Source organism: Macrobrachium nipponense, chromosome 9 (genome assembly GCF_015104395.2).
Source record: "Macrobrachium nipponense isolate FS-2020 chromosome 9, ASM1510439v2, whole genome shotgun sequence".
In the NCBI taxonomy this organism is placed as follows: Eukaryota; Metazoa; Arthropoda; class Malacostraca; order Decapoda; family Palaemonidae; genus Macrobrachium; species Macrobrachium nipponense.
Window position 1 is genome coordinate 83057948 of NC_061110.1, and position 14160 is coordinate 83072107.

Sequence of the window (14160 nt, forward strand, 5' to 3'; positions counted from 1 at the left end):
AATATGATGGTATGTAGTTTGACGGAGAACTGATCGCTCACGTCAGGCTTCATCACAAAGAGAGAGAGAGAGGAGAGAGAGAGAGAGAGAGAGAGAGAGAGAGAGAGAGAGAGTCTCCAGCGGGGAGGGGGAAGGAGGAGGAGGAGGAGGAGGTTAACATTCTGAGCAGTATTACCGAGATCGTTTTAATTGGGCCGGCAACACAAAGTTGGTATTTCAGAACGGAGGAGGCCGCATATGTGCGTGTGCCAGAGAAGCAGAAGTTTAGCAAGGTTGCTTCGGTGCCGCTGGATTTGAGCAATTTTACGAAACTTTGCAGGACAATGAAATTGGTTTCCGGGAGCGTTGCTGGAGTGATTTCACAAGTAGGGCGAGAGTGATGATGATAACTGATGATCGCGATACTGATCGTAAAGCCGGCACAAGGCAGCAACACAATAGAATAAGCAATAATCACTTATCTCTCTCTCTCTCTCTCTCTCTCTCTCTCTCTCACACACAAACATACACACACACACACACACACACACACACACACATATATATATATATATATATATATATATATATATATATATATATATATATATATAGTATATACATATATATATATATATATATATATATATATATATATATATACACAGACATACAGACACACACACACACACACACACACACACACACACACATATATATATATATATATATATATATATATATATATATATATATATTATATATGCACAATCCACATTTACACCATTGTTAAATATAAAAGGCAGAAGAGTGGCATAGCAGAATACACTACATTCTAGGGGGTTAGTGTAAATTTGAGAATGCACGTGGCAGTAAAAGTTGAAGAGGTAAGGAGTGTAATCAAGAGCCTGAGGAATGTAACCAAAATCAGGAGTCGATGAGATTCTCAGCTAGGAAACTAAAAGTGTGACTGAAAGGCTAAACATGGTGCTGTTAATGTCCTTTGGTTAAGTACAAATGTGACAGATACGATTCCCTCACCAAGGAAAATGTTTGTAGAGGAAGTAAGGCAAATTCTATATAAGTATTCACTTGGAAAAGACACTCAGTTTAGACAAACAAGCTTCTGTTTGGATAAATTGCCGATCGTTAAGCATTTAACGGGGAGTATAAGATCTAGGGAAAATTTGCGTGTGGCAATATGGACCTAGAAAAGCTGATTATAATTTTGAAAAGAGAAGCAATGTAAGTAGTTGTCGGTGAGTATGTTTGGTTTAGAAGTTAACCTTCTTGATTTAAGATACAAATCCTCAAATTCTGAACTTGTATGATGACTTCACATGAAATATTTGTTCCTTGACAATGTTACGGTGTCGAAATATCCTGGCAAGGGTCGACACAATGTTACGGCCTCTGAGAGAGGTCCGCTTCAGGTTCGATATGAAATAAAAAAAAAAAAATTTTCAACACCAACAGTTGAAACTGGGGATACGAATACAGAAAGAAACACTACCACAACAAAGGTTTATTTACAAGCTTACTAACATAGGTAAATGCAGAATGGTATCTCCTATTTACATAAAAAGATAGAATCAGTGAGGCAATTCAAATACCAGCTAGTCAATTTGCAATCCGAAGCGATGGCTTCTCAAAAGGAAAACTTTGATTGCAGACGTCCTCTTGACTCCGTATTGCAGAAAATAGTCTACTTGTAAGGCAGGAAATCCCCAAAACCTCTAGTAGGACCTTTTCTTCTCTGAAGTCTACTCGACGTCGAGATAACACGAGATAATTCGTCCACTCCTGAAGACGACTAGGCCAGTATCCAACCAACTCTCGAGCAACTTTTCTTCTGATCCTTCGTTGGTTCCTTTCTCTCTTATCTCTCACGGATGATCTCTGCTGCTGCTGATCTCTCACTGATAATCTGATCTGTGGCTCTTACTGAGGATATCTCTCTGTGACTAACTGGAGTCTCTCTTTTACGATCTCTGCTCTCCAAAGTTTGTTCGTCGTATTTATACGGCATTCTGGGGGCGGAGCCTATGGCGAACGTCACAGACTCCAGGGATTTCTAGAACACCTTAGATGAATCTAGACGAGGTATTGCATCAGAAATCGCGGCGTTTCTCACGTCCCGACGAGTTCCACAACACTCCTGCCGATTCTAGAACCATCATGATAACAGGCACCTCCAACACATTGCGCTAACGCCTCCTTGTTGCCGAACTTCTCGAAAATGCGTTCTCCTTTCCTTTATCTTTCTCTGCTAGGAAGCAATTACCATCACAGATAGGAACAATTATTTCTATTGTCAAGGTATAATAATAGAAATATTGTTCAGGAAGAAAAATATTTCTAATATTATACCTTGACAGGAACAAATCAATGGGGAAAGATATAATTAAAAAAATAAAATTTATCCCTCCAAAATTTTACCTTAATCAAAACTGTTTATTCTAATATTTCTTGTAAATTTATTTCTCCTTACTTTAAAACTTTTGATATATATAGGAAAGTAGCCCAGCCCACTCGTTTCTCTGTCTCAAACTTATGAATGGAGGAGTTCACTACGAGAGGGCTTTATACATTGTACATATCGAAAATAGTTGAAACAATGAAGTGGAGCTGTATTTCATTGTTTATAACCTCGTGGTTCATTTACAGTATATAGATACAGATGAGTGAACAGACAGCAAATTAGAAAGTGCAGTAGTTTACTGGTTTTCAGGCATGTTTATTTTGTCCGATATGTACGATTGTCTGAAGTCACCCTTAGCTACAAGTAAACGTCCATCCAACTGTATCAGCTAAGTCAAACATGTTGCGGTATTGCCATCGTAAATGACACAAAGCATTTGCATTACAGCTGTTCGCTGCATATAACGAAGATAGCCCATGGCCTAAGAATTTCTCTAAAAAGACAGGTGATAACCTCTTTAAGGGTTCCCTTTAACATACTTGCACCAGAACATGATTGAATGATTTTAAAATTCTTTTATCAAAGTGAGTTAAAGCATTCTGTGGAAGGATTTATTGAGATTCTTTTCTTTGTTTCGCCCCAAAAAAACACCAGTGGCGACTACAATGGGGAGATGAATGGCTAATTGTTCCTCCGATGGTCGACATCACTACTTTTACCATCGCTTCCAGAGCCATCGGTACTGGTAATAAGGCTGTGCGCTATACCATACCATGCTAACAGAGGACAGTCATTGCCCAACATCTGCAATATCTTATAATCAAAACTGGCCACTACCACCCCATTCTCATAGTAATAAAAACATACATGATATATGAAAACATAAATGCCTATATGAAAGATACTGCATGGGAAACGAATATTGTCGGTATTTCAATAGGTAAAAATCCATATCGTAGCGCTCATCCATTCGTAAGTTTGAGACAGAGAAACGAGTGGGCGGGGCTTCTTTCCTAACTCTTTAGCTAAGCCAAGGGCAGATGTTCGGATATCTACAACGAATGTTGGGGAAATTGAAAAAGTTCAAGGGTAAATTCTGGTACTTCATTATTTTGCGCAAAATTACCGGAGGGTGTAAAACATGATGTGCCAAAATATCAAGATATATAAAAACAAGATATTCAAGAAAACCTATGTGACAAAGGGCTTGAAATGGTTAGTAATTGCCATCAAATATGTAGATGGATGATCGAATGGTGTTATGCAAAAGTTTGTCTGAGCCAGGGTATGTTATGTGGCAATAATTTCTTGTCTTTCGCCGGAACCAACCTTCTTAAGGTAAATTTTTATTATCATTATATTACTACTATATATACGCACACATATATGTCTGTGTGTGGCTGATATAAATCAAAGTTCAGTTTTCATCTATCAACTTTCGGTACAATGCTTTGTAATGAGCAATCGATACAACTGTAAGATAATGGAAACAAATACTTATGCATATAAAATCTTAGTATCGGAATGACCAACCATCCACCGAAGCAGTAGTTTTAATAAAACTGTTTTCAGAATTAATGCTTATAAGCACGGGGAAGCATTCTTGCGTTTTACGCATGGAATAATGAGCAGTCTGACACCTTTACTTTTTCCGATGAAAATCTTTGGAAAATCTGACGAACCCGGAAATTTCAGTGTTAAAGTTGGAAGGAAGTATTGATTTCAATGTTTCTTTTTATGTTTCCCACTTAACAGAAAGTGGTGTTCTTGTATGTTACTTTATTAACCATAGTCAATAAGATTATATTTCTCCTCCCAACACACACCACCCCCAGCTCTCCTATTTCCTCTCCCTCTCACCCTCTATATCTCTCACTCTCTCCCTTTCCTGTTAAGATAGTTTGCTTCCAGTTACATTGTGCAGCATTTTTCAAATATTATATTTCACCTCTTCTAACCACCCCCGCCCGCCCCCCAGTTCTTATCGAGTCTGAACTGGAACTTAAAGGGCATCGGGAGTGTCTCTATTCATCCCAGCGATCCTCGAAAACTATGGATTATACAGTAATATCTGTCATTTTTTACATTTTATTTTTCATCACTCCTCCCCACCCCACCCGCCTTCCTAGCATGGCTGAATATAATTAAAGGGCATCAGGAGTGTCACTTTTCATCTCAGCAACCTCAAAAACTATGAATTAGACCCTAATATCTGTTATATTCGTTTATTTTTACATGTCACCCCTTAAGCACCCCTTCTCACCCCACTTCCTATCGGGCTGAACTTGAACTCTAAGGGAATTAGGAGTGTCACTTTTCACCTAAGTAACCTCGAAAACTATGGGCTGGACACTGATATCTCACGTTTTCAGTTATTTTTATATGCAATGCCCTTCCTTCCCTTCTCAACCCCCTTTCCTGTCGGTGTTGAATTTGGACTTAGAGGTCATCGAGAGTGTCACTATTTATCTCAGCAACCTTGAAAACTATGGATTAGACACTGATTTCTGTTGTTTTCACTTATTTTTACATATCACCCCCGTCCCACCCAACCTTCCTATTAGGGGTATACTTGTACACTATGAATTACACAATAATATCTGTTATTTCCGGTTATTTTTACATATGTCCCCCTTAACACCCACTTCCAAAGAAGCCTTTCCCCTCTTCTCCGAAATTTTACACATATATAACTCGCTTGGCATAAATTATTCTCACTCGTCCCTCCAGATTCTTAATTTTTTTTTTCAATTTCTATATATTCTTATCATTACAATTTTCATTTCACTTGAATTACGCAATCACATTTATAGAGAATTAAGTATATTTTCATATTTATCTTCTTGTGGGATATTCTATGAAGTATGTAACTTTAGTTCAATTACATCTCGAGAATGCCTTTATGCAGGGTGTGTCAATGGTTTGCATAGAATATATTTTCAATTATACAAGATAAAAGAGGATCTATACAGTATACTTCTTTCAATAATATGATATTAATCACAACTCTAAAATTTCTGAATGACGCAACTTCTAGGAAACCATTTACGATAATATTTCCCCTCTTGATTTCGGTTAAGTAATCTAAGAAAAAATATGGAATTTCATAAATCTTAATTATCACAAAAAGCTAATTTTGTATGCCTTTTTGGCCAGCAGCATACTGGACGTCGTTCTTAACATTTGCCAGGTAAAAATGAAAAAAAGAAAAAAAAGATGTGGCTTTGATAGTTATTGAGCAAAGCCTCATTTAATTCTTGTTACGGTCGTCTTCTTCCTAGAATAAGTCCTTTAGGTTCCTTTCCGGGAGTCCTCTACTAATTACCCGGCATAAAGGCCGTTTATTGTTGACTCTCTTAATATTTGAAGGGAGGAAAGAACGGGTTCAATGAAATGATAAGCTTTCATGATGAAAAACTTGTTAAATAAGAGCATTATTGAACTATAAAAGAACACATGAATTGTCCGCTTTGAATACTTAATTTTTTAGAAAGAAAAACTTCTACGGGAACAGACATACCGAGCACATTATTATTTCTTATGTAATAACCGGCTATTCGCTTCAGGCGGGTTCTGAAGATTCGTCAGTTTTGGGAATAAACTTTTATGATCCCTTTTTCTCACTTATTTAAATGCAAAGGGAGGTAAGAAATATGGTGTAGTTGGCAAATTCGGAAATCCTGCAGTAAAGAAGATTGGAGCGAGTTGCGAAATGGGAATATGTTGCTGGAAATGCAGTTTTCAAAGAACGTTCATAACTGTTCTTGAGTAAGAGGATATTATGATAAAAAAGGAGTTTACCAGATTATGTGTTAGTACATAATAGCAGAAGAACATGCTGATGCACTTATTGTTGAGAAGAGAGGTTGGAGTTTCATCATTTAATTATATGGTTGAAGAGAGCGTTAAAATTAACCGAAGTTTCAGTTAGAGAGGAAAGAATGAGAGTGCGACAATAAACTAAATTAACACAAGTGTGTTTGATAAAGAAATTGGAGTAGAATATAAATATATATATAATATATATATATTATATATATATATATATATATATATATATATCATACGTGTGTGTATACAAATATATATATAGTATATATATATATATATATATATAGATATATATATATATATATATATATATATATATATATATTTCTATCCAGTTTCTTTATATATCTATATATATATATATAATATATATATATATATATATATATATATATATATATATATATATATATATATCTATATATACACACATATATAATAACTATATATATATTATATATATATATCATATATATATATATATATATATATATATATATATATATATATTATATATATATATATATGTTTTATTTTTGTATTATATTATGTATATGGTATATATATATATATATATATATATATACTAATAAAAGGAGCCCATAAAAACAAAAACCAAAATGTAGAGAGAAAAATACTATATTTCAGAGACTGCTGTCTCTCTCTTCAGGTAATATGAATGAGAAAAGTTTACAGAAAAGGTGGTATTTATACAAGAGATCCGTCCACAAGTAAGCCAATTTAGGTCACCCCCGCTGATAATCTTCCTTTAATCTTCTTAAGTGTTGGTTGAATGAAAACTTGGTCGACGACATCTGAGATCCACGACCCCTTTTGAGATGTTCATACCTGCTTCTCTTTTATTTATAGCAGCAACTGCCGGTACAAGAGTCAAATGATGGAATCGGCCTTAATAAAAGAGAAGCAGGTAATGAACATCTCAAAAGGGGCGTGGATCTCAGATGTCGTCGACCAAGTTTTCATTCAACCAACGCTTAAGAAGATTAAAGGAAGATTATCAGCGGGGGTGACCTTAACTGGCTTACTTGTGGACGGATCTCTTGGTATAAATACCACCTTTTCGGTAAACTTTTCTCATTCATATACCTGAAGAGAGAGACAGCAGTCTCTGAAATATAGTACTTTTCTCTCTACATTTGGTGTTTTTATGGGCTCCTTTATTAGATAGAATTCTGTTGTTACAGAACATTTTTACCTGTCATTGTCAACCCATTATGGAATTCAACCGCCTTTCCACGATTCTTCACTCACTTCCAGAAGTCAAGCCAGTTTTCCGCAAGTTTGAAAAAGAACTGAACAGACTACACCGACTGAAAAACCAAAAAAACTTTTTGGAAGAATGCCTCAAAGAACAAGTTCTCCCAAAAATGTACGGATTCGGAAGTTGGACTCTGCAATCAAACCCCTTCCTTCTATCACACAAGATTATCCTGGAAGAAAGGATCACCAGTACGAGAAACGACATCTTCGTGCTACGCAGAGTGATATATGGAACTCAGTCTAATCTTCGCCTACTCACTACGGACCACATATACAGGTATCTGATTTCATTCTGTTCCGACATTGCTGCCTATAATAGCGTGACTCATTCCAACAGACTTTTACGCAAGTTAAATAACCTAATAGACAATAGCGCATGGAATAATCTTGAACAACAAGACAAAGTTTAAACTTATCCAACACCCCCCCCTTACTGTAAATCATCATTTAGTTTTAAATTTAGGCTTATCCTTTGCTCTTATGCCAGACCGCAAAAACAACCTAGACTTCATAGTAGCTTTTGATAATTCATATCTGACAAAAAATACAGCCGTGAAGAGATATGTTTAAAAGGAGTGTTACTAAATGCTTTAACTGACCTTCATAAGAAATATCCTGTTCCCCGCAGATTCATGATAGCCATCCACTCGCTAAAAAAGTTAGATGTTATAATAAGTAGATCCGACAAAGACTGCAAAATCGTAATAATGGACAAAGATTTCTACCTCGACAAAATCAACCAGCTCCTTAGCGACACAAACACGTACGAAAAAACTGACGAAAAATCCCCTCCAGAACGTTCCCACAGAATTTTTTCGGAAAGTAAGATTAATTGGCCAAGACAAAAAGAGTATTGAACTATTAGAGAAATTTAAAGTAATTAATCCTAAATTAACCCTACTTTTATGGCCTTACCCAAAACTCACAAAGACAACTCTTCCATTCATCGTTTCATGCGCCGGAGCTTTCAATTACAAAATTTCTAAATGGTTAGCTGGCCTCCTTTCTCCTTTTTTAGGTCACTTTTTCTCCCAGTCACATCAAAACATTCGCGAAGAAATTTTTTGTCACAAATTCAGAGAAGCACATTTTATACCACTTCACAACATAAAACTTTTAAGCCTTGACGTAGACTCCCTATTCACAAAAGTACCAGTACAGGACGTTCTTCAGTTTTTAAGGGAAAAATTATCCCCCTATTCAGATCATTTCCCATTGGCGCTTGACAAAAATAAAATAAAGTTAGTGAATTATGTGCATCTAATAACGTATTTTCATTCGGGGAATCATTCTACAAGCAAAAATTCGGGTGTAATATGGGTAGTCCTTTAAGTCCTGTTTTAGCCAATCTGTACATGGAATACTTTGAAACTACAGTAATAAATGCAATAAAACCCAAAAAACAAATGCTGAAGAGATACGTGGATGACATCCTAACATTTTGGGATAATAAGTGGGGTAATTTTAATGAATTCCTCTCAAAATTAAACGCATTAGTGCCCAGCATCAAATTTAAAGTTGAATGGGAAACAGACAACAAAATTCCTTTTCTTGATGTTTTAATAATCAGAGACACGACAGAATACAAAATTTACCATATACAGAAAACCAACGTTCTCACTTCATATATTCACTACTTTAGCTATCACGACATTACTATCAAGATAGGTGTAGCTAGCAACCTATTCTTAAGAGCATTACGAATTTGTTCCCCAGATTTATTCCTGGAAAAAGAATTTGAACTAATTCGCAAGCAACTTTCATCTTTAAAGTATCCTGACCATATAATTGAGAAAGCAATTCAAAAAGCAAACGTCATTTTTAACCGACCCCCTAAAGACAAGAACCCAGAGACCACACCCAACAATAAAATAAAAATTCCTCACCTGGAGACGATTAAGAGAATACACACCTTGGGAAATCCAACCCTTTTGCATTTACCTACCCAAATACCTTAGCCAAATCCCTGATTAACGTCCAACAAAAGACACTCTCCCAAAGACTCTGGGGTCTATGAGATCCCATGCCAGGACTGTGACCAATCTTACATCGGATTTACAGGTAAATCACTTCCCCAGAGATTATACAACACAAACGGTCAGTTAGGTATGGACAACGGAACTCGGTGCTCTTTTTCAACCATATAAATGAACATAACCATAGAATAAACTGGAATTTGTCACGTGTAATTTATAGCAGCAACTGCCGGTACAAGAGTCAAATGATGGAATCGGCCTTAATAAAAGAGAAGCAGGTAATGAACATCTCAAAGGGGCGTGGATCTCAGATGTTCGTCGACCAAGTTTTCATTCAACCAACGCTTAAGAAGATTAAAGGAAGATTATCAGCGGGGGTGTACCTAAATTGGCTTACTTGTGGACGGATCTCTTGGTATACAAATACCACCTTTTCTGTAAACTTTTCTCATTTCATATACCTGAAGAGAGAGACAGCAGTCTCTGAAATATAGTACTTTTCTCTCTACATTTTGGTGTTTTATGGGCTCCTTTTATTAGATGGATTTCTGTTGTTACAGAACATTTTTACCTGTCATATATATATATATATATATATATATATATATATATATATATATATATATATATATATATATATATGTATATATATATATATATACATGCATTTCTGGAAATACAAACTAATACACGTAAGGATCCCATGACATTTTTATTATTTTTATTCCGATGTTTTAAAAAAACTCTGGTAATCCGCCAAGCTTCAACATGGATATACACGGGTGTATATATGGGTCATATTCGACGCACAAAATTGTTTTTTCTCTCCCAGAATCATTTTCCTCTTATATTTCTTCATCAACTAGGTTTTGGGGGATTAAGAGATCTAATGGGTCTACAAGCTATACAAAACTGTGATAATATTTGTGCTAGAGTTTTTTCTTATTTATCTGGCTGGCATTTTAAGGGTTTAACTCCTTTAAAATCCAAATATATCCTGGATTTGAAGTTTTAAGGATATTGGAGAAATGATCAAAATATTTACTAATATTTTTTGCATTATGTAAAGATTTGTATGTAGCTTCCTAAATGAATAATATGTGCCACTTCTATGATCATGCAACGATTGTGGTATTTTCTATCAACTCTCTTGTAGGCTTTGAATTTTATTACGTTGAATATGCCACTAGGTTCCTAAGCGCACTATTTAAATGCTTAGTCGGATAATGTTGGTTTGCGTTGGGCAAAACTGCTTTTCCGCTCTAAGCATCACCCTTATACCAGGAGGATATTCTAGTACTTCACCACTCAGAAATCTTACAAAATTCTGTTTCAACCCAAGAAATTTGTCGTAATACTGACAGCTGAAACAGCAGTAAAGGAACTGTGACTTTACTTTGTAAGTATATTATAACAACTTTTATTTTTTTGCCTTGAATTCATATTCACAATAATTCAGTACTCATTTACCTTATTTCGGACACCGACGAAGATAAAAATGAAGAATTTTGGATGAGTGCTTTTTGGACTCTGACATGACCTAGGAAACTCACCTCACTACTATCCTAGAAAACTCAACTAGACAAGGAAAAGCAAGCAGTAAGATTAGGGTTATTCACCATATTCTGTATTATCAATTAAGTAAAAAGCGAAACTGTTTTCGAAACTTCACCGGTCTTCTTTACCGATCTTTTTCCTCATACGAAAATATGAAACGCAAGAAGGTGCTGGAAATACATTAGCAGTAATAACATTCATAGTGGAGAGTGCAGATAACTGTACCGGACGGAAGATCTGGAAATTATTACCGTATCCTAGCAAATGATAACAGTGGAAGAACTTCCCTGCCAGGTGTACAATTCCTAATTGCCTAGAAGTAACGCGAATGAAAGGCTTCCGAGACCATTCCTCAGTAAAGGGAAGGTGCGACAATCAACAGTGATTAGTAATATGTAGGTGAGAGCTGAATGTTGCCAAAATTGTAATGGAAATAAAAAAGGTGAAAAAGAGAGGAAAAAAAGGTCTTTTTCTAGTATTAACATTAGTGTTAAGGAGGCAGTGGCATATGTTTAGTAACAGCATTGTTACGGCTGTTAATATGCTTGATAATAAGATCATGCTCTTGTAACAAATTATTTCACTTACATTGATTTGTACAAAACAAGCAAGGGATGCAATTCATGCTAAGGTATATAGTGAGATGAAATCATGACAGCTACATAAATAACAATATGGTCATGATATTACAGCAGTTCTGACATGGAACGACTCTAACTCTCCGCCTCCACCCCCAATTTTACCTGGGTCAAAGATTGGCGAAAACCAGTTCCTAACTAAAACATTTTCAGTTCTTTCAAACACACAGGCACTTTTAACGCTTCACCTAAAAGATTGGCCGTCACTGGATATCTGGCATTGAAACCATCTCGCAAACAACCTCAGACTTAACAAATTATTTGTAGATGAAAAATGTCCACATTCATAACCTACAACAAATGTTAAAAGGTTTTACATGCCTGTCTAACGGTATAGTACGATTAATCTCCAGTTACTTTATGAAACTTACTCTTTAACTGATTCCTGTTAAATATGTCTTAAACTACACTTCAAAGACTCTTGCATGGTCTTTCTAAGTTAAACCAAATTTGGCATAATGAGAAATGCTGTGAGACTTCTTCTGTATTACAAATATACTGATGTACTGGTAATATCTCTCACACATGACAGACAGCAATACATTCTGATCTTTATGTCAATGTTACGTACCAAGTACTGACCATAAATTCAATTTACACGCAATTTGGAATTTGTTCTGACTTTAAATAAGGAATTTCATAAAAAGCTTTTCACGGGATTTAATAATGTCAAAATATGAGAGAAATAAGTCAATTATTTTCACTTGAATAAGAATTCAAGGAAATATATATTTAATTTTGGCGTTAATATTTAATAATTTCAAAGATCCAGGAAAATAGTTTTCACATATGTCCAACCTCCTCTCCGGACACATTTAAATTTATGAAAACCATGTAAACTATCAGTCCTGATTAGGCCTGAGCTAAAGTTGCATCATTCTTAAATCACTAGTAGTATCTTTTCTTAGATCGGGTTTCACTGAAATTCAAGCAATTCCTAGTCATATTACACAACAAACATTATTGTCAATTAAATCACCTTAATTACATTACCAGTCAACCAGACTTACTTCTAATTCCCTCCTTTTATTCATTGACTTAAAACATGACTTGAGTATTCCAACCAACAGTCATCGAAGTAAGAATATAGACAATCAGCAAACGGAACACACGCACAAACAAGCTCAAATCCACGCATGAATAGGAAAGCAATCCGATTCTATCATATCAATCAATATTTGTGGGCATCGAGGTAACGAACATTCCTATTTCTATTATTAAGACGTAATGTAGAGTTGTGTCTTAGATGAAAAGGCAAAAATATGAAACAAAGTAAATTTTTATCCGATATGAGAGAGAGAGAGAGAGAGAGAGAGAGAGAGAGAGAGAGAGAGAGAGAGAGAGAGAGAGAGAGAGAGAGAGCCTACATTTATGTTGACTTACAATTTAATATATAAAGGCATAAGCTAGACTGCATAAGCTAAGCATAGACACGGTATGCTAAAATGAACATGAAACTCGGGTATGCAATAATTTTTTATGCATGTAATGTTCCACATCTCGCAAACACACACACAAAAAAAACATATCAAGACTATTTTGAGAAGATAAATTATCTTAGATAGAGAGAGAGAGAGAGAGAGAGAGAGAGAGAGAGAGAGAGAGAGAGAGAGAGAGAGAGAGAGAGTTGGCCTTGATTTATGTTTATTTAGAGATAAATAAACGGCCATACGTCAGAATACGTTAATTATGTAAAAGCAGGTATATTAAAACGAACATGAAAATTAGGTACGCAATAACTGTTAACGCAAGATAACAATATAGCAAAAATAATATGATCGCTGTGAGAGGCTAAATTAACCACTGACATTTCCAAACCAACTTCCTGATTTACGGTCGTTAATCCAAGTTACAGTAATAATTGCCTTCGAAGCAAACTAATTTTAGCTTATAGATTCAAGCGACAAATTTCTTGCCGTGTATTGATTTGCAAGTAATGATTTGACATGCAGCTTTGTGTGTTGATTTTGTAAGTCTTATCGATAATTACATCTCAATGAACCGATGAAATATACATAGAGAAACGAGATAATGACGAATTCACTACTGGCCTCTGCTTATACTGGTGGTTGTAAAATTGTAACGAGATTCATTACACCAATTCAACCGTACGAGAAATCCAATCATGTTTCATTAAAAAGACTAATCTCATCATTAGATTCCTATATTTTTCGTTTTCATTACATATCAAAAACTGTTAGATTGAAAGTATGCGACTAATCAAATATACATATAATTAAGAGGGCACTGTCGCTATTACAATTCATGTGTGTATATATATATATATATATATATATATATATAATATATATATATATATATACATACACACACACATAGCACACACCCACACACACACACATCTATCTATATATAATAGAATTATATATTATATATTAATATATAAATAGAATATATAATATACTTGTAGGTTAGGTCGGGGTAATTAGCATGTAATTTAATTTTCACACAACTC